The following is a 26,016-nucleotide window of genomic DNA, read 5'->3' on the forward strand; positions in this document are numbered from 1 at the left end:
CAGAGTGATGTGATGAATTACAAAATTCATTAAAAATGAAGTTTTTTAACTTGACACTGCTCAGTGCTTCATTCGACAATTAGATATTTTTATCTGATCAATATCTGTTGGTTTCACCAAATTTGGTACCATAATTCCAGAGTTACATCACTAATTTCAAAGTTCAGTAAATATGCAAATGAACCCTTAATTAACTTAACATTACTAAATGCTTCATAATACGGATAACTGTCGGATCAGTATCTGCAGCATATAATAGCTGATATACTGATTTTACTTGTTTTTGACCTTGACTGACGTTTTGGAGGGGAAAGTAGTTCGTAACCGCCCTTTCACTGGCATGTGCAGAAAATATACCCTCCCACTGAATTATGATGACCACTGCCCGCTCCCCATAACGGCTGAATCTCCCCATTGCCCTCTCCCTACCACTGGAATTCCCCATTGCCCGCTATATGTATATATTCCATCACAAAAAATTCAAGCGCAGTACTATCTTTTGATCAGACGTACGTGCGCGGCAATCAAAATCAGTACAAAACTGTGCAAGCAAATAAAACATCATTTCAACCTGTGGACATTGCTCCCCTCATTTACTCACTAAATCTTCCCTGAAGTTCTATCAACCCTTGCATTCCCATCCTTCTACCTATTTTTAGGTACCCCACTACCAGAACTTTTCTCCCCGCTCATTGTAAAAACTGAAATTCATTGCTCGCCCACTGTAAATACTCTAAATTTACCCGCCCGCTTAAAAACTGCACACGAACATTTTTTGCACGGACAGCTTCATTGGGGGCACCTGAAGCCCCATTCTGAAGCCCCAATCTGTTCAATTTGTATGCCAGTAGAACCTACATAAAACTAGTGGAATAGTACACACAGAGAGGTATGCATTTTCCAATTAAAAAAACTAACAAACATACACACATACAGAAGTTTTCAAAAACTGAGTGCTGGTAGATTTTTCAGAGAAAATTTAGAAAACAAACACAATATTAACACTGTTACAAATAAAAATATTATTTTCCGAAGAAACCAGGCAGAAAGCGAGCTTATGCTAATAAACTTGTGTTTTTTGTCTGTTTGTTTTTGTTTTTTTGCCTTGGCAGGTAGGTTTTTCGAACATCCAAGAATGGCAAACAAAGAATTCTTTACCTTTTCTTCATATCTATATTTAAAGTTTTCATACAATACGCATTATTCACGATTCAAGGGAATGCTAGGTATCGTTTTGAAGAGCAAGGTTTACTTTCAAGTGCTCAATTTTCGGACAGTTTATACACTGTTCATATGATTGCTTTGTAATATTAATTGCGTATAGGGACTGTCTGTCTGTCTGTCTGTATGTATGTATGTATGTATGTATGTAATCATAATGGTTTCGAGGCAGGTCAAGAAACGAATTGATTTTAAAGTTTTTTGTCCAAACCTATTACTGGCCAAGGCCCCAGTTTATCTAACCGAAATGCGTATAGTACGTCATACTGGTCGCACCTTTAGGTCCAAGTCAAGTGATGAGATCATTCTGCATCAGCCAGTCTGCAACACAGTTTTTACGGCCATAGGCCTTTCTCAGTATGTGCTCCCCGTTTGTGAACTGCTTTACTCTCTGAGATAAGGCTAGCTAATTCCAATGAAAATTTAAGTCAGTACCGTTTTAGATCATTTTATTCCTTGACTGGTTTGTTTTCAGATTTTTATATCGCATTTTTTATATTTTTCTCTATTTGTTGGTGTTATAATGCGCTCTATAAGAAATATATTTTTTACTTTAACCCAAACGGTGATAATAAGGATTATTATTATAACCCAAATGATGATAATAATGATTATTATATTATTATTATTATTATTATTATTATTATTTAAATTATAACAAATCGCTGCCTGCAGCCATATTTGATCATTCCAAGCAATAATTCGAAGTGCACATATTGGTCACAGTGTATTGTCTCTAAGTTTGCAAAATTTGAAAGAAAGTAGTCGAGGCATGTCTGCGCAAATCCCCAAAAGCAGTAGAACAAAATAATTGTTCGAAATATCAAGAGACATATTTACCTTAACCTTAATTTGTAAGCAGTAAATCTTTAATCACTTCATTGTTGATTCGTTTTGTCTATAAGAAATGGTTACATCAATCTGAAGTCAACGGGTCTTAAGCTTCTGTGCTGTACATAGTGCACATTTATTAACACCTAATTTGACTTTTATGTGTCAAAAACAGCTGAATTGTGATAATTGTATTCTCTTTTCTAGAAAAATCACTCTTGTATAGAAAATACATGAACTCTATTAATCTAATCAAGCAATGTTTACATTTGCGAGTTATCCATGGGGAAGGAGTTTTCAACATCATTGACAACGTGGTCACATTTTTTTAATTTGAAAGACAAAACTAAGTACTGTACAATCCCTAACTTTCATGTTATGCCATTAAACATTGCTGATAACATGGTCACATTACTTTTCATTTGAAAGACAAAATTAAGTACTGTACAATCCCTAACTTTCATGTTATGCCATTAAACATTACTGATAACATGGTCACATTACTTTTCATTTGAAAGACAAAACTAAGTACTGTACAATCCCTAACTTTCATGTTATGCCATTAAATATTACTGATAACATGGTCACATTACCTTTCATTTGAAAGACAAAATTACGTACTGTGCAATCCCTAACTTTCATGTTATGCCATTAACAATGAATATTCATTCCATTTAGAATGATATTTTCCTTGCTCTAAGGACGAGATGGCAGTCTAACAAAATTAAAAAGATGTGCATTACATATGCACAAGCAAACTTGCTGAAAGGGATAATTCAATTTTGAAATAGCGCATGTATAAGAAAATCCAATAGTACTAGAGAAATACAAAATCTGATTCTATGGTGGGAGATGGTGAAGACACAGACAAGCAAACCTTCTATAAAGTGATTACTACTTGTTCAGATGTTGTGTAGTGTGCCTGCTATCTCTTCACAATGACAAGTCAAAGTAAAAATGTAAATGTTATGCTAAAATCTACAAATATGACACGAATTTCCTCTTCCTATATACACAAATTATCAAATACTTCCTTATACCAAACCTGGTCACATAATATTTTAGTTATGAACTCCACAAATTTGGTCTATAGAAATTTAGTCTTCAGACGGAGAGACAAACTGAAACAAACAAGACTGACAGAGTGATGTCATTAGCCCCTAATGTGCCTCTGAAACACAGGGGTCATTTAAACAGCAATGGTTTGAACTTGTGGGAGTACAGACGAAATGTTTACTTTATCTATAAATTCACACCTTAATTGCTAAATATATCTGTGAAGATTAAACAACAGGCCTCTAATACGTAGTCCACATGATAATATTTTGAAAGGGGACAACATTTTGTAAATGTTACTACAAACGTGACTGTTGGAATGAGGATATAAGCATATTTTGATTCCATTTAACAATTGTATTCAAGCGTTAAGTATTGATTCAAAGTCTCTTTCAAATCCCATGGATTAATAAAGTTTTCCTATGTGTAGACAAACACATTCAAGTCCACAGCCTTGATGCAGACGTGTTTCATACTCCATTCTATGGGGAAAATGTTAAAAATTTGTACAAATCTCGGTTAACGCAAACCTTCAATCTTACCAACAAAAAGCATAATTTTGTATAAATACGTAATGTACAAACCTTATGTAGTTGCTGTAACTCTGTATAAAGGTTACATTATTTTGGTTGTTGTATGTTGTATATAAACAAAAACTAGGTACTGTGTATTTAAGCAAAACAGAAAATAAATCTAAAATCACCAAAAAAGGATAATAAATCACTCTGTACACTGTATTTTCCGAGCTAGCAAATATCTGACAACCTATCTAGGGAAATGAGCTCTTCCCAGAGCAGCAATCACTGCATTGGATTGTGTGAACTTGACAATTACAGGTGTCATCACCCTACAGAAGAAAAAAAGGAGGAATTTAAGACAATTAATGACTTTTCGGAACAATTTTTTAGGAACATTATGGGGTTAACATGTGACAAACTGGGGATACTGTTATCTATATTTAAATTATCAATTTGATAATAACTTTTTACAAGTTTGATTATTTATAAACTTTCATATGCATTCATTTAAAACATGCAAATAAGTCCAAAGAAAGCTGGTTATATCTATAATGTAGAAAAAACATTACCTGTTCAAAGTGTTCATAACGATTATTGACTTTTAAGAATCAAAATATTGTGAAATCTTTCGTGATAGAAAAACTTATTCCGATATTCTGATTAATCAGATTGGTTAGTGAGTAATTCTCCCACACTTTACCTAGAAAAAAGTACTTACAGGTGCTGCAGTCGTACCGGTGGGGCAAGATTTGATGGCTTCTAACTTTTGCAGGGCTTTTTTGTGACGGGCGGCTTGACCATGAAGAGTTGTAAGTGTAACACATTCTGCCAAAACAAGACATTGTTTAAAAGACATAACTACATGCAACCATGGCAGGTCACAGACAAAAATCCATTGTAGTTTACCAAAATTCAAAACTCCAATCTGAATACTTGTTTATGTTTTACTTTATCTCTTCACAGAAATGGAAGTTTTAACCAACAACCCTCAATTTCTTTCTATAGATATCCATTTTGCAATAAACACGGAATTGTATAAGAAATGGGTGTTACAATACTTAGTTTTGGGTAAAAGGATATCACATTAACTGTTAATAGTCAAATATTAAGTATTGATACACTGGATGAATTGACAGCTAACCATACACATGTATAACTGTAATATAACCATGCGGAATGAAATATAGCTAGGCATGTTAACTTACAGAGAAGCTGTAGATGTCTTTGCTAATTGAACTGATATACCTAATATACCTAAGGTGTTTGGTAGCTGAGGTTGATATTGATGGAAACCTGAATGCCATTTTCCAGTGTGGTCATTTGTGAGTGACCTCGAAAACTATACCTCGAATAGGTACATGCGAACATACACACGCATAAATTTATTATGCATAAACGAGTGCAAGTACTGTATTGTATTTTATCTATATTGATATTGTTCCTATTAGTTGGTATACTTAGACATTGCATATTTTAAGTTGTTTCCATTTGGAGGAAGTTACATTCTTTTAACTTTATTTGCATCGTAAATATATTGATTCAGGAAATTTAGGTCGCTTTAGTGAGACTTTCTTTCTGTTGTTTGAAATACATTTTTTACTATAGTTTCCACACTGAAAACTAGAGTAATATAGACTTTTGAAAGAGACATGAGTACATCTCTCTTGTTAGCCTGTTTAGGTAATAGCTGGTCTAAAATGATAAGAACATACTCAGAAGAGAAACCTGTTTATCACTTCATTCAGACAAACATGAAAGGATTGGTCCTCACCTTGAAGAGACACCTCTGCTGCTGCCGTCTTGGTTGTCATTCCATCACTGATCTCACAGGTGTAACTTCCAGTTGAGTTTGCACTTACTTCAACTGCAAGCCAGCTGAATCCTTTCCGAGCATTGTCACACTTTACCTCCTTTGCCCACTGCACTCTTGATTCGTTGGTGACCGCTGAGCCATCTGGCTTTCTCCACATTATTGTGAAACCATCTGGTCCATCTGCATTGCAGAAAAGGTTGACAACTCTTCCTTGGCAGGTTGCCTTGTTCTGATCTTCAAGCTTTGGTGCAACGAACTCCAGTGCACTGTCAGATTGTGTAACCCATAAATCAATGGAACGGATGACATCATTCTTACCAGGACGCTTTGCTTCATAGAGACCAGCATCTGATTCTTGAAAGTTAGTGATTACAAGTCCTGTTCCATCCAAATTGATGTACCTCAAACCATCTGCATGGATGCTGGCTGAATTTACTGTCCATTCCACATTTCGGACTGCACATGTCAAAATGACTCTTTGATTTTGTTGAACTTGTTTCTGTACTGGTTCCGGATCTGAGGTAATATGATATTCATTCTTTGGTCAGATTTGCAGAGCTACCAGATGTTTTCCTATGAAAATCTATTTTTGAAAATGGTTGTATACTTGGACTATCACGACATAAAAAGTTTATTTCCAGCCCTGAACAGGAACTTTTTCCTGCATGAACAAATGATTGTGTAATTAAATTGTATATATCCTTGGTGATGGTCTGTTGTACACACTAAAAACGTTATCCTAGAAAAAGCATGGATCTTATAAATTGTCTTGTAATTTGCTGATTTTTTATCCTTCCATTTCAAATCACAAGGTAGGAACTGAAAATGCTCGTTTGTTTCAGTATATTTTGCCATTGTCTGTAAATTGAAAATTTTACTGACGTCGTGATTTCATTTATATTGTTACAATCAACATCACAAGCAATATTCTTCATGTATAATATAAACAGAACGGTTTTAATTTGCAAACTAATAAATAGCTGAAATGAAAATGAAATATTTCTTCAACTTCTGTTATATCATTGCATCATCACTTTATGTAGCAAGTTTGAATGACTTAAGTAAAGTCCTTAAGGATGATGCATAAAGTTGTCAAGCTAACTGAAAATGCAAATTACAATTAGCGGAAATGTGAAATGTCTTTCACCATTACAATAAAAGTGTCCTATCAATCTACATGTATCTTTCCTCAACTTTGGCAAAGTCCTTCCTGTTATATTTCACTAATTGTAATTGGTAAGAAGGTCAGGAAATGTGCAAGAAAAACAGTTAGCTGGTTTTCAAACGCAAAATGACTTTCATTACTGTTATATCATAGTAACTTTACTGTGAATAGTAAGTTTTGTCAACTTTGTTCAAGTCAATCTAGGTATATATCCCTAACTAATTAGGAAAATGTGATGAATATGAAAATTAATAACAAGCTGATTTCATTTTTATAAATAATACTTCTGACATAACACTGATAGCCAATATTCTCTTTAGCTTAAGCAAACCTACATAGAGATGTTTTCCTCACTTCATTTATAAGACATGTAGACTTCCTGACACAGAAAGAGTTGTAATGGTTCCATGGCTGGCAGAAAAAGTCAACTTAAAAAACAAAACTAAAAAATACTAGAAAGGTAGTATAATTATCAATGTAACTCCTCGCGGATTTTCTACTTCAAATAAACAAACGTTCTGTCAAACATTATATGCAAACCATTTTTAACTCGGTATTTGATTAACATTATAACCTTACTTTACACCTATAATGAATTTGTATGAATTAAATTTGCCTAATTTATAATGGTCTCCATCTATCAGAACCGAGCTACCCCCAAACATTTCAAGCAGAGGAGTAATTTCCCCCTTTTCAGAGAAAAAAATACAAGTAGATAACGTCATGTATATTCTAAATGGCATGATTATTGAAGACATACAAGAGTAGCAACAAGCTTACCTGTTGGGCAACTTGATTTAGGACTGCAATTCAGGAGTGACGATAGAAGAAAGAAATGCTTTAATGACAACTGTAAATCTGCTCAAGCAACTGGTTGCCATACACAACATATAGTTATAACATTAACAACGTGCAACACTATACAATGTCATTTCAAAATTTCAGTCAAATATATGATAGAAAAGACGCCCTTCTCAATCCTAGATTCTCGCATTAGCAAATGTATCAACAGCAAAGTAACAGTTTTTCATTCTTTTGTTTTCAACTGAATATTTTATCAAGTAAATAATATTTATATTAGATAAATTTGATAATTGAGCAGGGGCTTTAAAGGACATGGTGATTAGTCGTGGACTTTTTATGAAGGAGCTATAGCATGGTACCCAGTACAAACATTAATTTAATTGTCAATTATTTATAAACCAATGATTGAAATATTTATAAGAGTTTGCATTTAAACATGACAAGCAGTTGTAAGTTATGTTAGAAAAAGAAGTCTAACTTTATGTAATTGTGTGATAATCACCAAATGTCCAGGTTACTTTATCTTCAAATTTCAGAATTTCAAAAGAATATAATTACACTGTAGTTGGATCGAATTGTGTGAAATTTTCATATTTATTTTTTGAAACACAATAAAGCGAAATAACATTTTCATTTGGCCATTAAGGTCTTACATTAGGAGTTTAGAGTCATTTTAACTTTGCTTTTCGTGATTTCAAACACGTCCTTTCAATGTAAGTTTTTCAATTCTTGCCATTTTAAAATTTCAACAGATAATGTGAAACAAAATTGACATTGAATAGAAATAAAGTCTAGTTTCAAAAAAAGAATTATTACATTTAATGTTTTCAAGTTTATTACATACAGTGTTACCCCAAAACATATGCTCTCTTCATCCTTTGAGTTAGCTATTGCTGCAATACTAAAATTAGAGATTATAAGCCGTCTTTGATGAGAACTGTTGCAAAACTAATGAATAAGCTGGTAGGAACATGGCAAATGCGGAAAATTTTATATCTAAATAATTTTGAAAGTTGTGTGAGTTCATACCATATCATACCGAAAGTGATCATTGATGGAAAATTTCAGCCTATCCATTTGACGAACAGTTTTCAAAACTATTCTTGCCTTAGGTATCAAACCCTGTGTGGGACACACAGGTTGCATTATTTTAAGCATGGTTTTCAGAAAGTGGAGATTAGAACAAATGTAGTACATGAATGCTCGTACGGTATTCTCATGATGGTAAGAATACATGCTTCTAAATAGATGGAACACATCGCAATTCTATGTATAACCTTATTCAATTTGGGAGATCATTCAGTGGGGTATTATTCTTACCTGATATCAAACACACATAGTCCACTACTCTCATTCCAAGCACAGTGTGGATCTCCAGCACCATTACACTGACTACAATCAGTGTATCTATGACACTGATACATGGGTACTTGGACTACTTTGTCATCAAAGCCAATGTATAGAGATGTGTCATTGTCTGACTTTGACATAACAATCGGCACACTAGAATTCTGAAGTGATAAAAATTCATTTTCTTTCACAATCAACAATTTTTAGATTTTTCTCATTTGTATGAGAGGCACTGCCCCAGGAACACCCAGGAGCTTGTTATCAGGATGGGTATTCCTATCACAATGTCAACTGTAATAAACATGATTGTAGAAAGTGAACCTCAGAAATCAAAACAATTGCCTCTCCAATCAACGGATACCACTCACGGATATCATCAGCATTTGGAATTTCCAACATGGAGATAAAAATACTAAGCCAAAGATGAGATCATGATATTGTCAATGCGTTATGTGAAAAGCTGGTGATTATAATTATGACCGATGCTACTCACGTGTATCCAATGTAGCTTCTATATGGACAATAAAATGTCAAAACAGGACAAAGTTTGACACTTATGCTTTGTGAACACATCACCGCTAAGTTGAGGAAAGACAGGAGGGTTTATTGCAAAAAGGAGAATGTAAACGCCAACAAAGTATAGAATAAAGCACAAGATGAAACGGCAAATATAAAGCAGTAAAGGGCATAGAACTAGTGCCCTCGCAGATCTCAAACTAAATACTATCAAAACTTACAATACAAAACAGTCAAAATAGAAGTAGCAAACTATCCTACAATAAAATATGAGTAAAATATATGGGAGAGGGCCCCTTCAGTCAAGCACCGAGCAACGGTCATTGGTGACCTTGGGGTCAAGGTCTGAATGACCTTGATGATGAATCCATCCTGAGAGCCGCAATGTGGGAAAGGAGTGGAATTCCCGAGAAATGGGGGTCAGGATGGAATCCAAAGCCCGGACACTTGAAAGAAAGGGAAAAGAGAGGAGGAGACAGGGGATGGTGGTGGGATAGGCTGAGCTGGTATGGCATGGACCCAGTGGCTGAATGAATGAATGAATGAATGAATGGGAGCGATGAGACAAAGGCTTGATTATGTAGTGTCGTGTGCAAACGTGGCTGATTGGCTGGGAAGGAGGATTGATAACAGTCATGGGTAGAAAGAGCCGATTGGCTAAGGGGACGACAGTGAAGATGTAAGGAAGGCAGATAGCTAGGTGTAATCACAAAACACATCTGTGATAAAACACAGATTCCACTTTGTGAACACACCACCGCTAAGTTGAGGAAAGACAGGAGGGTTTATTGCAAAAAGGAGAATGTAAACGCCAACAAAGTATAGAATAAAGCACAAGATGAAACGGCAAATATAAAGCAGTAAAGGGCATAGAACTAGTGCCCTCGCAGATCTCAAACTAAATACTATCAAAACTTACAATACAAAACAGTCAAAATAGAAGTAGAAAACTATACTACAATAAAATATGAGCAAAATATGTGGGAGAGGGCCCCTTCAGTCAAGCAACCGAGCAACGGTCATTGGTGACCTTGGGGTCAAGTTCTGAATGACCTTGATGATGAATCCATCCTGAGAGGCCGCAATGTGGGAAAGGAGACAGGTAAACTGTACGAGCCCAGGTGCAAACATGATGAAACGGAGACGAGGTTCTCGCACCCAAGGGATCACCGCGGTGGTGATACGGCTTGGGGGGAGGGGGTCCTGGGGGACAGGTAAACTGTACGAGCCCAGATGGAAATGTGGATTGAACAAGACAAGGTTCTCGCACCCAAGGGATCACCGCGGTGGTGATACGGCTGGGGGGAGGGGGTCCCGGGGGACAGGTAAACTGTGCGAGCCCGGGTGGAACATGGAACGAAGACAAGGTTCTCACGCCCAAGGGATCACCGTGGTGATGATACAGCTTGGGGGAGGGGGTCCTGGGGAACAGGTAAACTGTGCGAGCCCAGGTGGAAGCAACGTACATGTAGGAACGTTAGGTGACAGAACACAGACGTGAGACACGACGAGACATGTAACGTGTGAGTCATAATGCAATGGAATGAGGCTGACTTGCAATGACGAATAGGCAGCCGTTAAAAAGTGAGGGAAGAAATTGAGAATGATGTTAGTAAAGGGGTTCTCGCGCCAAGGGGAACACCGCGGTGGTGATACGGCCTGGGGGGAGGGGGTCCTGGGGGACAGGTAAACTGTACGAGCTCAGGTGGAAACATGATGAAACGGAGACGAGGTTCTCGCACCCAAGGGTCACCGCGGTGGTGATATGGCTTGGGGGGAGGGGTCCCAGGGGACAGGTAAACTGTGCGAGCCCGGGTGGAAACATGGAACGAAGACGAGGTTCTCGTGCCCAAGGATCACCGTGGTGATGATACGGCTTGGGGGGAGGGGGTCCTGGGGGACAGGTAAACTGTACGAGCCCAGGTGGAAACGTGGATGGAACAAGACAAGGTTCTCGCACCCAAGGGATCACCGTGGTGGTGATACGGCTTGGGGGAGGGGGTCCCGGGGGACAGGTAAACTGTGCGAGCCCGGGTGGAAACATGGAACGAAGACAAGGTTCTCGCGCCCAAGGGATCACCGTGGTGATGATACGGCTTTGGGGGAGGGGGTCCTGGGGGACAGGTAAACTGTGCGAGCCCAGGTGGAAACAACGTACATGTAGGAACGTTAGGTGACAGAACACAGACGTGAGACACGACGAGACATGTAACGTGTGAGTCATAATGCAATGGAATGAGGCTGACGTGCAATGACGAATAGGCAGCCGTTGAAAAGTGTTGTATGTGCACCCAGTGAGTCCAGATGGCAAAAAGCAGACATGAAACACAAGAAGACGTGTAAACGTGTGAGTCTGTTGATGCGGTGAAATAAGGCAGACTTGAAGTGATGACACAGAGTGCAGTAGATAAGTGTTTGAATGTTCACACAGTATAAGGAGGCTAGCCGTTGAGAAGCGTGATGCAAATTTCTGATGTTCTGATGTACATATAAGGCGGTAGCAGTTGCTAGACCGTCTACCTAAAAGGTGGTCCGGGATTTCCATGTAGAGCAGCAGTGAACGGATCAGGCAAAGTGGAACGTCGCTGAAAAGCGTGACACAGGGAAATTTCTGATGTGTTTATGTACATGTAAAGTCGGTAGCAGTTGCTAGACCGTCTACCTAAAGGTGGTCTGCTAGCCGTTGAAAAATGTGACGCAGGGAAAATTTCTGATGTTCTTATGTACATGTAAGTCGGTGGCAGTTGCTAGACCATCTACCTAAAACGTGGTCTGGGATTTCCATGTAGAGCATGAACGGATCAGGCAAAGCGGAACGTCGCTGTTAACTGGAAAAATGTCCGAGCATGCGAAGCAAAGCCTCTACAATGGCATGTTGCTGGTCGAACGAAGTGTGAAGTCCATGACAGCGTTAAATCCCTTACCAAACCTGCAGACCTGCCAGATGGCTGTTTCAGATCTTCGCAGCTCGGCTGTAGCAGATCACTTGCAGATATCTGCAAATGGTCTGATTTTGTGCATATATAATTAGCTTTGAGCTGCAAATTGCAGCTCATGGGGCATGGTATGCAGATCAATGACATACACATGACAGCTCAAATGCAGCCCGTGACTTTTGACCTGCAGACATACAGCAGCTCATAGCAGACAACTTTCAGCCCATGACTTTTGACCTGCAGACATGCCACAGCTCATTGCAGACAACTTTCAGCCCATGACTTTTGACCTGCAGACATACAGCAGCTCATATTAGACCACTTGAAGACATATAACAGCTCAAAATGGACATTGCTCATTCACCATTATCATACTGCATGTAATGGGTCATATTTTATTTGCACACACAAAAATATTTTATTTCTACCTCATGTCATGCTCACTTCAATGGCTCACAACAATACAACACAAGCAGCTGGAGATCCTCGTCACCCTGTTAGATAAATGTGACACACCTCATCAAAGTTACCATACCAGTGAACTAGCTCACATGTGAGTAAAAAAAGATAACACCTGATGTAGGATGAAGAAACACTCATTTATTACTAAAGGTTACGGGAAAAATTACACTGAATAGAACAAAGGAAAAAAGTCTAAAACCTTTATGAAGCTAGCATAATGTTATATCAAAACTAGTACAAACTAGTCCAAGTTTACTGTCATGAACAACTGATGTTGGAGATATTGTGAGATGTTTACCTCAGCATTGTTTGATGAATCAAACTTCTTCTGAGAAATTGTGAAGAGTTAATCTCAGAATTGTAAAATAGATCAAAGTTCTTGTAGTTTATTCAAATATTTCCAGTACTTATCAATTCCAACAAAAGTTATTCTGATGTATAGAATAAATATAGGAAGCTTTGAACAAATACCAGTAGTAGTAATGAAATTGAGATCCTCTATATGGAAAGGACATCAAACTATATATCAAGCAATACACATTTGTTTGGCATTTAATGAGAAAGAAGAATCGCGAGGGTGTAATTTAAATAGATACAATTCACCCAGATGGACCATGGGAAATAAAAGTGTTACTTTATGTAAAATCACTTCGCAGCAAACATGTTTACAAATTCTGTTTACTCACTCAAACCAAGGGATTTCCATGCTGAAACGACACAATGCTACATGCAGGGCTACGCTCTAAATTTAATCGCTCGCGTTTTTGATACTTTTATAGTGTAAAACTGTGAAGTTTTCCTTCAACGTGAAGCCTTAATACCAGTCACAGATGAACTCTGAAATGATAGAAGAATGAGAAACACAAGTTACTGATATGTGAAAATATATGATTTACAGTGCTCAAATGCAGACAAAAGGTTCACGTGGCTTTTAAAATCCAGTGAGAATTTACATTAGCGAACATATCAATAAGCCAGTTAAGGCCTGTCGATGAAAAAGAAAGTGAAGCAAGGCTGCAGGCTGGCAAAGACTGAACCATATTACCGGTACACAGTGTTTCATCTAGGATACTACACCAGGGTGGGGGGGATTGGTCCCCTTCCACTGGAATTTTCGAGGGGATTTTAAAATTTTGGGGAACTTGTAACTTGTACGGGTTTATTTGCCCCGAAAAATAAGTTTGTCTGTTCACTGAATTCAAAAACAGGACCCATTGTGTGGGCCATTGACACCACAGTTTGCTTGTGACTTTCATTGCATGCCGTCTGCACTGAACACGTTTCTGTGACAATAAAGTCCGATTGTTCGTGTCGATTTTGCTATCAGAATTATTTTCAGAGTGTTATGGACATCCATACAATGCATAAAAACTTCAGTTTGTCTCCTTTTCTCATCGTACAGAGATAATGTGACACAGAAACCCGTATCGGGCTAGGGCAATGAACTTTGTGAACGTACACGTAACTCTCAACTGGCAGGCTTTCATATGCAAAATCAGCGTACGGAAAATTTACGCGTAGTATATTGTTTCAACAGCATTTTCATGAAGCAGATCAAAAGCCTAGATGAAACACTGATTACATGGTGATCGAAAATCGGCAATTTATTGATGACAATTGTGTTGGATTGACTGTGTATATTATTTCAGCACCCTGTCTTCTTGAACCGTACAATCGCAAATCGGCAGTTTTACTGATGCCTGGCTTGAACTTTGAATCAACTAGATATCCTCAATATACCGAATGTAATCTTAGAAAAGTCTGTACAAATAAAAAACGCATATGAAGGAGATATGTCAAAGTAACTTACCTATAGTATCATTGGGATCGGTATGCGGTTTGCAATGCCGTTTGCAATTGCAGGCAATATATCCATGGTTTGACCTCATTTCTCCTGACGGCGAGACCTATTGGTACGTTGAATATGTCGTCAAGTATAATCGTTCAATTTGCTACCATTTTATCAAAGTTTGGATACCGTTTTCGGCGAAATTTCATCCAAAGTTAAGCAAAGAAACATGACAGAGTAACCCTGAAGCTAATTCAATACGTGTAGATTAACGGTCGATGTGTCTTGCCGCTAACACTTTGACCTGCGTGACCTGGGTCATTTAGCGAATCTGACCAATCGCGGACAACTTTTCACATGATAAATGACGTCATCATGCGTGATGCAGCCTAACCAACAACAACATGCAACGTACACGTTTTTCTCAAGGGTCTATGATTTGATGTTCGGACCTGTGGGGAGTAGCAAAAGTAGCGGTGCTCGGATCTACAAATATCAAAGGTAAAACGGAGCACAGCTTAACATCGAATGAACAATGATTCTGAGGAAGACACGTTGATAATTATAAGGCAACTTCTCACTGATGCACAGGGCTTTCCCGGCGTTTTTATATGTGTGCCCATAGGATTACGCTGATAGACTACATGTACACGTACACGCGTACTCGATCAATTTTCTGAGCCGAGATCGCAAAACGGACGCACGCAAATTTTAATTTGAAAATGGACTGAACTCATTAAATACCTGACCGTCCTTATAACTTCACTCTACTAGAAACGAAAACTCAACTACGGTGGTGCATACCCTTATATATACTTGACTGGCTCATGTTTTGCTGCCAGTGAACTGTTTCGAGCTGCCATAGAGCTGTGACAATTGTAGTGTCAACAAAGTTTTACTTCGAACGATTTTGAGCTGCATAACGGCTGTTGACCGATCGGCCAAGAGCTGCACAAGTCTGCATTTCGTCTTCCAGAGACACTCGAATCTGCAGCAGACAAATGACAGCTCCAAACGCTCTGTGCAGATCTGCATTAAAGCTGGTTTGAGCTGTCACAGCTCTGAAACCGATCTGCTGCAGCCAAATGAAGATCTGCACGTTTCCTACGGGATGTCAGTTCTTTCGATATGAGGAAACTGATGTGGGATAAAAGTGGCATTTATGAGACATTACTAAAAAACTGTAATACTGCTAAATGGCACAGGATGAAGTATGTAGTCCTTTGCTTTGAAAGTGAAAGTGTTCTGAAAGAAAGCATGTTACTCCTGTCACACTGATGTGAACTGTACGATCCACAAAGTCAAAGTGCTGATGTGATGCCGTAATGCGGTTTGTGGTAAGGTATCCATGGGTCTAGCAAATGTTTTTGTTTCGTATGTTTTCGCTGGGATGCTTGTGAGATTGCCGACAAGTGCAGCTGCAGGGTTCGGCTTCCAGGGAGTGACACAGTAGTTTGAAACGGTGCATCTAAAATGAAAGGAAAAAGAAACGTGAAAGACATCGCACGCTGTATGAAGAGCAAATTGCGTGGGCCGCAGGTAAGGCCAGACTGCAGACTGCGCAAAACATGCAAAGCTGGGAAAACGCTTGTGCAGGATGGCTAAATCAACATGCTGAAAAAGGGGGGCACGATAATGCGTGCAAACCGAAGAGAGCCAGGTAACATGGGCTGCAAACAGGTAAATAAACGAGCGACAAGTAGGCGAATGCTAGCAAAACTGAACTACTAATAAGTAGTAATTTCAACGCAAAAGGTAAGTCATGGCCTATCGTAGCATAAGACAAAAAACGAAGGCGGCAAGATTCATTGCCAAGTCCACCCCAGCAGACAGAACATGCCAACGAGATGGCAAACATCAGTCTGAAAGGCGATATAGAATGACCGGTCGTTCTCGATCTCCAGCTGTAGTTTGTTGGTTCTTTCTTGTGGCACCGCAGCGTAATCCAAGGTAGAAGTAAGGGGAGATCATCGGTGACATCCAGCAGCTGCGCTTGGTGAAACTGGTCTGTAAAATCCAATAGGTAGCTGGGAGCAGGTTACGTCCGATTGGTGAGACAACTGTTAAGTAGGCCACCGATAGGATGCTTTACAGCGAGTTAGCCTTCAGCTTCCGCATATGTATGCTCTCAATGTATTTGCTAGTCAGACTTGATTGTCCACAAACGCAGGAGTGTCATGTTGATACGCATCTAACTCTTCGCTTAACAGTCTGAAAGTTCATCAGGTAGGGCTAGCCTTGAGCTGCCGCATATTTACATGCTCGGAGAAAATGCTAGTCATTGTTGGTTGACCGCGTAAACAGAGTCTTAATTGACTCAATTGAGTCTTGAATTGAAACTGTATTTTGTTTCGCTTTCAGTCAAACAGGAATTGCTAGTCAAACAGGAAGTGAGGCCGTGTGTAGATCGTTGTGAACTGCTGGTCGGAAGGAATCGTTAGTATGCTTGAAATCATGCAAATGTTACTTAAATGGTCGCCTGCGATCTTTGTTCGACATAAAGTTGAGTCACGCTGCGGCAACTTGACACCATGGGCGCCGCCATCTTTGGTCCTAAGACTGAGTTTGTTCTGACGTCACAGGGTCAAGGTCCGTTGTTTTCCCTGTGCAGCAAGCTGTCCTATGACGGGCTATGCACGACTAATTACTAATCTGAAACGGAAACTGATAAGTTGTCGGTCAGTCAACTGATCCTCTTGTCGATTCTTGCTGGACGTGATACGATGTACGTGATAGGAACTGATGACATCAGGTTTGATGAGGTTTCTGGCCCCGCCACCAAAACAGGCAGGTCGACCGAGTCTGGAGTCAATGTGGTATACACTATGGCCGTCGTTACGTTCGCTCCTTGACGGCATCTGGCTGTTGTGTCCTGTTGATTCGAAATAATGCTTATGAAATTCTTGCGGGGCTGGCGCTGGATTGGTACGATGGGTCGGATTGAGCGGTCGGACGTGACAGAAAAACCGGGCTCGACATAGGCCAGGAAAACATCGCCATGGGCGGTATATGGCCAAGCAAAGTCAGTTACTCCATGGAGGTAGCTCTATGGTTACTCGTAGTCAGCCTGCAACTTGTCCAACGTACAGACGAGCTAGAAATGTCGGAAATGGACAGAGTAATAAAAGAGTCCGATGCCTTATGGTTGAACTCAAAGATGTGCCAAAGTCCCACGTCTTTGGTCAGTAGTCGGCCTGCAGCTTGTTCCGACGTGCGGTAGTACGTTTCAAATTAGTACAAACGCTAGACGAGCTGGAAGATGCCAGATATTTATAGCAAAGTAATGAGTCCGGTGACTTATGGTTTTGAACACGAGGACGTGCCCATGTCGATGGAGCCTTCGTGAGCGTCGTCTTTTGCCTGGCAATGGCATGTATGTTCATTCATGTACGCATGGAAATATGCAGGTCGTCGGCTTGAAGGTGTGGATAAGCAGCAGAAGTCCGTCGCTTGAACCATAGCCGGGAATGAGTAGGCAAGATTCCCATCCTTTCCTGCCAGGATATCGCGACGAATCGCTGGAGACACCATTCCGATATGTGGTAGGCTTTCTGAAGGCGTTCCGCGGGTCCGTAGCAAGGTGTTGGATGACGATGAGGAGGGGATGACATCGACGTTGTTGGAACGTAGGGCGCCGCCATCTTGGATTGTGTTGTTTACGTTCCGGAGTGGAACTTCGGGAAGTGACGTCAGAGAGTTCATAGGTGACTTAGGGACCGAGCACAATTAACGGCAGGGGGGGCCGGAAGAGAAAAGTGGGGGGGCCACGAAAAAAAATGAGTGTTCTTGGGGTGGGCCATGAAAATTCCAAGGAAGGTAAGGGGTGGGCCACCAAAATTGTTTACACCATGACAGACAGAGAATATTTTTCAGCATTTTTGTTCCTTGTTGAAGCTGGAGTTCCTTGTTAAACTTCTTGTAGCGTGATGAAATACCAAGTCTTGAACCTCACAATGCAGTTGTTCTGTGTAAAATCAGCAATATTATGATTAAAATAGCACAACACAATACTGAAAAGTATATTCCCTTACAAAACTGAACTGCCTATTAGCCAGTCCACATAACTGTGTGGAACAGGTGGCATGGCTATTTGAGGGAAAATAGGCAGTCCATAGCAGCCCAACCTGCCACATGCCAGTATTGGAAATACGACATGTTAAAATTTGAACATTCATCACAAGCTATGCATGTGAAATCAGGCTCAGCCATGTGAAGTAACCATTCATTAGCAGTCCTATTGAATTCATGACAGAAGGGAAGATTGTCAATGGATTGAATGGTAGCTTACACATGTGGCAGTAAAAAATTAAAGTGACAGTGTAAAGCTGTAAGTTTTTGATTTTGTTAATATTTTTGTTATGTATCAACTGCACTTACTTTATTGGTTCACAAATTTAAGTTGAATTAGCTCGTTGATATTATCAATACAACCAACATACACTTTGTGTGCATGTATATTATAAAAGTCCACGTGTTATTGTGTTCAATTAAAGTTTAGTCCAGACCAAAATGTGTTTACCAACAATAACAATGCTGACTTTACATAATACAGGTTGTGAACACTGGACATTTGAACGTGTTTTAGAAAATAGAATAACATTTGCAATACTGGCTAACATGATTTTGAAAAGAGAGAAAAACCTGTAGTCGATGTACGAAGAACAAAATTTCTGCCAAAATTATGAAGTTACAGACTATCCCTTAAATATAGTTAGAATTAATTTAATTCATCTCCATTCAAAAAAAGAGACCAGGATTTTCAGCATAAACCAATGAATATGACAAGAGGGAAGTAATGCAGATGGCTGCGAACGTCTGTGAGTAGTAAATTAAATCAGATAAATCAGCACAGATCAAATTTTAAACATCGTTTATTTTTATTTTCAAATGTGAAATAATTAACACATGTTCACCGCTAAATATTCCTTATGATCGGAACCTGCATTCTATTGAAAGGTACTCACATTTTCAGACGTAATATGGTTGGATCTGTCAATAAATTTTGTCAGATCATCACACAACGACGAACACACTTGCGACGGTTCTGCATCTGCCATTGTAAAACTTTCGCGATTACAACTTACATAAAACTTAATGGAAACGCAGTACAGGTACTGTTCATCCCCAAACCGTTCAAAAATCGAGCCGGATCGACTAACGGTTCTGACGATGTATGATGTCGTGACTTTGGAAAGAGTTGCGTTTCCGAGAGTGGACGGCACGCAACAGGGTATGAACGTAAGGGTCCCGTAAATGAGTATGCTGGAATTTAACAAGGCTGATCAGTATTGCAACGGGGTTCACTTAGTGTGCTGGCTTAGTGTGCTGGACTTCCGTATTTTAACTGATCTCTTCATATAAAGTCATTTTTTGCTTATTAGAAAAATCTAAAAGAACAGTTTACGCGTACTTGAAATGTCAAAATTTTGCGACGGTCACGACCCTTGACCTTTCGAATTTGACCAATGCTTTGTGTTCCCACGCGATCGTTATCGGACACATTATACGTTGCATCTCTCAAATGAGATAACGCATAGTTTTTTCAAGTATTAACGGCTGTTCAAATCTTCAGCTGAATCTTACGAATTATGGCTGATTTCTCAGTCATTTCTTCCCCCAGTGACGACACATTTTTAGTCAAAACAGCAAGTGAGTTAGGTCTATGTATGTTTCGGTGGGCATGAAGGTATATTTCCCCGCGACATTGTTGGATGCAGTGACCGAGATAGCAAGTCGCCGTGGACGATAATTTTCCATTGATCCGGTAAGTATGTGAAATGCATATTTATAAAGGGCAATTACGAAATTAGTATGCCTTATAGAGAGGCTTTTCTCTGCACATCGATGTTTCCCTGGGAAGCTTGGTTTTGTATATGGCCCGACATTTTTAACCTGAGCTTGAGGGCCAGTGGCAACAACTAGTCAAGTCAATACAACGTACACAAGCCCAATACATTTCTAGATATGTTACACTTTTAATGTGTTAATTTTGCACTCGCAAAGATGCATGTAAAAAATTCCTCTATGTGTATGTAACAAATCACACACATGTTCTGAAACTATATTGTAAATTTGTTGTCTTAATAAATGTTGCTAAGTTCATTCTCTTCTTTCTGTTTCATTTCAGTGTGCATATCAGCCAAGGCCCAAGAAAAATTCGGCAAGAATAATCATGACCTACCTAAAGAAGTCTTCAATATCAAATTTCAAAACAAAATAGGACATGAAAGATAGACTTGGCCAGAGCTAAATGAACTCTTTTAAAAACTAATCTTTGACTAAATCACTTTTCACTGTGTCTATGAAATTTGTTGAAGCCAAAAATTTATTAAATTGGTCATCAGACTTACAGATATATTTTGTGCTTTTTATTTTGAACGTTTGGAAAGGTGAGTCTGCTTGTGTTTGCTGTGATCAGGTGAGTCTGAGTTGCTTTTAACTCTGTTTGGCCTGTCTTAGTTTTAGGCCAAATATGGTTAAATTACATCTCCAACCAATTGTATCATGTAATACACTAAAAGAGCCTGTGTAAAAAGTACTTGATTTCACTGGAATTTTCACTTATTTGATATTTGCTTACACCTTGCAAACATGCAAATGTAACAATGTTTACCAAATTCGTAACAGCAACATCAATAAAAGTAAAATCTGGTGTCAAATCAGTACTTTTCATGGTGCTCTTTTTCTGCCAGGATGACCCTGTCATTCACATGTGCATTCAAAATAACCATTCGTTCAAATACATGTGAACAGTTCAAAATAACCATTCGTTATTCAAAATAACCATTCGTTCACATTTATGTGAATGGCTAGCTGAAATGAATGTGTACTGCCTAACTGCCTATTCCCTATGCACATGCATTTAGCCATGCCAACTAGCCATGTGAATGCTAATTTCACATGGTACTGACAGGCATTCCTGTTCTATAAGCTAGCTGTAGGTGTTACAAGTAGTAAAGCTTGAACATATGTTATTTTGTTTATTATTTATATATTTATTTGTTTATTATTTATTTCAAGAATGCAAGAATGTTGTTTTCACTAAAGCATATATTAAAAGTTATAAGGATTATATATATGTGTACAACTTTGTACCTATGTAATCTTTCTTTTTGGGGGGGGGGGCCACACAAATTTTGTTGCCGGTGATGGGGGGGGGGGGGGCCACTAAAATTTTTGCTGGTGTTAGGGGGGCCTTAAAAAATTTTTGCACCACATATTTTCTCTTCCAGCCCCCCCTCCGTTAATTGTGCTCGTTCCCTTAGTGGCCGCTGGTCGACCTCGAAGTTGCTGTTGCAGGATATTGGATATCGTGTTGACCGAGTCTTGCAGCTACGTTTATGGAAGTGTACGTTACATAACTATCTTCTGGTAATGTTGGCTTGGGACGCTGCCTGTCGAAATGATGGCAGAAGGAACCATTGGAGACAATGGAACTTCGGAGGAGACCTGGTTCTGAACTCGGTTTGAATGCCAGGACTGTCATTCGCCTGAGGCCGATCAGAAGGATTGTGAGTAATACGTCAGTACCGCGGAGGTGCTCCGTATTCGCAGCTAGATCCAACGTGCACTGGCAGCGGAGCGGGACAGAGGTCAGTGGCTGGTCTTGTGCAGGCTGAGCACGGGGTCTCGAAGCAGGCAGAGCATTCTGACACTCAGATTTCTTGGCTGTCTTTGGACGTTCTTTGGCCGGCATGGTTGTTCGAAGGAAGGGATCGTAAACGATTCCGGACGTAGTGTAATAGGCTGAGCTGGTATGGCATGGACCCAGCGGCTGAATGAATGAATGAATGAATGAATGGGAGCGATGAGACAAAGGCTTGATTATGTAGAGTCGTGTGCAAACGTGGCTGATTGGCTGGGAAGGAGGATTGATAACAGTCATGGGTAGAAAGAGCCGATTGGCTAAGGGGACGACAGTGAAGATGTAAGGAAGGCAGATAGCTAGGTGTAATCACAAAACACATCTGTGATAAAACACAGATTCCACTTTACAGAGTTCAAATTATCTACTGACCTGTGCCACCTTCACTTCCTCGAGCACGTACGGGCTTCCATTATTGTAAAGTACTTTCATTATGGTTCCTCTATCTTAAAAAATAAATAAATAAATAAATAAATAAATAAATAAATAAATAATAAATAAATAGTCCTAATCATCATAATCATTGAACCAAGTGGTCGATAAAGTGAACAGGTGGCACTGTGATTCAGTGCATGATGTACAGGCCAAGCCTTGGGTATAGTATATCGGATGTGGTATTTTGCGGGTTGCAAGTCGCTTGGCTCTCAAACATCCTTGAAATGTAGTTTTCTCGCATATCGTTTCCAAGACAATGTTTTTCGAGCTCATTGAAAAGCTGCATGTTAATAGCGGAGTTTCATTGTAATTTATTATCATCCGTCATGTCTTCATTCTAGTAGGCCTATATAGGATTATACGCCTATTACTGTTCGAATTTGACAATTTTGCAACACACAGGTCACAAAGTCATACTGAACAAAGGGACGTAACTTCCGCTATGGAATAACAGCAAGGCCAGGCGCTGTGTGCTAGTTTCTGGAATACTAAGGGAAAGCAACATTGTTCACATCTTGGTTGTTTGTATTTAATTTATGGAAGTGTGTACTTTATGTTTCACTGTCTTGTTTATAGCACTGTCCGCTTTGGCTATGCCGCCTGCCAAGCGGCGTAGCAAAAGCCGGACACTCTCGTCATACTTGTAGGGCTATCTTGTGTATTTGAACAATCAGGCGAGAATTATCATTTATCAGTACATCTTCATTGCTATTTCTTTAATTATATCCATTATTTTATGTTCTAATAAAGTGTTTGCTCATTCAGAATTTGGAATTAGCAAATTAGATTTGCTAATTTCCCCCTCGTAACGGACATTCTACATGGTTAGCTCTGATGTCATGGCAGCATCTCGCTTCTCGTTTTGATTGAAAGGCCCATGTAATATTTCTAAAAAACAATTTCAGAAAAGGATTTCTTAATGATAAACAATAATTTTATTATGCAATATTACCCGTCATGTATAAAAAATGTAACACGAAACCCGCAAAATACCCACTTTATGGTGTACGATCGAGAGCATGTGAACAAATAAAAGAAAAACACATCATCAGTATTGAAGCGTTGAACTGAAGTGTGTTACGGTGAGGTAATTATCCCTCTATGACAGTTTTTTAGAACAGCTATAGTCCAAAGAATTACTTGTTATAGCCAAGTGAAGGATTTCAGCTATTCAATGTTTTGGTAGGTGACAAGTCTGTCTAGCACCATGGCGCTGTGTAGCATGAAATGTTCCTAAGATTGATGGTGCCATGATCTTACATAGATTATGCGAGGAATATGAGGGCATGACGGATTTTACCGATGACTTCGCGGTGTTACGATTAGCATCTTAGCTTTGACTGAAATCTTGTTAGGGCTAACACATAAAGTGAACTGGACAAGTGGTCGACTTGTGCAAAGTTACATAGTTGAGGAGGAGAGTAATTGACAGAAGTTTACGAACAGCAAACAATGAGATCTGAATAAATGAAGAATGAATGGAAGGTTACAGGTGATCTTTGTTGATGTGCTAATCTGTTTTATTTTACTTATGACTGCTAGCAGAAATATGAAAAAGTTTATAGTGGACAAAAACCAATGAAAACTCATTCAGGGAGAAAATAGCAGACTGCATGTTTAGATATATTCATTTCAGCATTTTAATTTGACCCATATCAAGGTCAGGCTTTGTTCAAGGTCCTGTCTAGCGATCGAAGTTTCACATTTTCTTCAGGCCAAATTAATGCTATTGGGTGTTTAAAACCTTGAGATCATACTGACTGATTATACTGAGTTGTGTCGCATATATCAAGTCATTCTTGCATGTTGCCATGCTGATGAGCAATGGCAAAGATACTGACAAATAGCAAATCGAATTGCTAAGCATGCTCAAAAGTTGAACTATCGCTTTACCACCTGAGCCGTGTGAACAAATCAAGAATTATCAATTTAAATAACATACATACCTGTGCCAATGTACAGTATGCGTTCTGAGCCAACCTCTGTGCTTACAATCTGTGTAAATCTGACACCGATGAAGGATGTTAACAGAGGAGGCCGCTCAGAAGGAATTAAATGTGCCATCAGAGGATGCGCCTTCAATGCATTTAGAGTAATCGTATCTAGACCGGTACTGTTAGCAACACACTGTAGAGAATATTAAAACCAGAGAGATGACTTGAGTAGTTTTAGTACACATTTACTGATGTATTGACGTTGCTCGATAGTTTGACTGATGGATCGATTGATGGACTGACTTACAGAGCTATGTGTACATTTTTTGGTTTCTTCAGGTACATGTCTATTAAATGACTTAAGCTTGACTTTTGTTGAATTAAAGAAAATAATCGCTATTCTGCACGATGTAATTGTGGTGTGAGGTTCCACACCAAATGTATTCACATAGCCCTGTCAGTATATAAGCATCCCAAAGACATCAAACATTTAGATTTTTATTATAACCTCCATACTCTACCCTGGGTATAATAATTCTTGTTTACATAATTCTGATCTTTTGAAAATAATGGTTATCCGTATTGTGTAACCATTGGTGGATTTACGAAATTACTCTCCACTATAATATCGATGGAACGGATACATGGCTCTAAGATGACAACATTGATACAAGTGAAGTTGAAGGAAGTGGGTATTGTGACAATAATAATAAATTTGAATTCTCGGGAAATAAGGACTGTACTTTGCATCATCGGACTTGGGTAGCATTCATTTCTTGTATGGATTTTGATTACTCAGCTCTGATGAGCTTAACTATCCAGATTAAGGGGAGACATTCCAAACCAATATCGCAAGTTTGTATAGATATCCCCAATGTTACACAAGTTTCTTCAGATACAATCAATACGATTGGTACTAATGCTTGCCGACACGATGATCGTGTGGATAAGGTGTTTTTTCTTACCTATCCACACGATGGTCGTGTCAATAAGCGTGTTCTTTTTACTTATTGACACGATCATCGTGTCTATAACACGCATTTTCCGCTTATTTGCACGATGATCGTGCAAATACAGTTTTTCTTACTTATTGACACGATGATCGTGTCTATAAGAAGCATTTTCCGCTTATTTGCACGATGATCGTGCAAATAAACGGGAAAATCTTATGATCGACACGATCTTGAGCCTTTGTTTTTTTACGATCATCAAACACAGCAAAAACCCGTAATGTTAATGCCTCATCGGTCAAGCAAATTTACTTTAATACGTATCTAAACTTTGTAATTTTTAAAGTTCTGATCTCCGTCAAAGATCAGTGAAGATTGTCAAAATGCAATAAATGTATCGAGAAGACAGCAAAAAATGGGAAGGAGGATTGGGAGAGAAGAGAAAAATTACAAAATAACAGACAGAATGAAAGAGAAAAAATTGTAGGTCCAGAGTGACATTCGAACACACTCGCTACGGAAGAACGCATTGATCTGCACCCCTCGCATGCCCCATCCCCATACGCCACATTAGAAGCTATATCCGGAACA

General features: G+C 39.0%; 1 protein-coding gene and 1 long non-coding RNA gene across 2 annotated transcripts in view; both read right to left on the reverse strand.

Annotated features, from left to right (window-relative positions):
• The window catches only part of LOC139121899 (semaphorin-1A-like), a 122,829-nt gene that overhangs the window by 56,930 nt on the left and 39,883 nt on the right, over nt 1-26,016 (reverse strand). The gene's annotated exons all lie outside the window — the stretch shown is intronic.
• Nucleotides 12,791-15,929, reverse strand: LOC139121901 (uncharacterized). Its single transcript, XR_011549360.1, has 2 exons — nt 14,483-15,929; nt 12,791-13,509 (listed from the first exon to the last, which is right to left on the reverse strand). It is a non-coding gene; the product is annotated as an uncharacterized lncRNA (long non-coding RNA).

The sequence above is a fragment of the Ptychodera flava genome, chromosome 21, assembly GCF_041260155.1.
Source record: "Ptychodera flava strain L36383 chromosome 21, AS_Pfla_20210202, whole genome shotgun sequence".
Classification (NCBI taxonomy): Eukaryota; Metazoa; Hemichordata; class Enteropneusta; family Ptychoderidae; genus Ptychodera; species Ptychodera flava.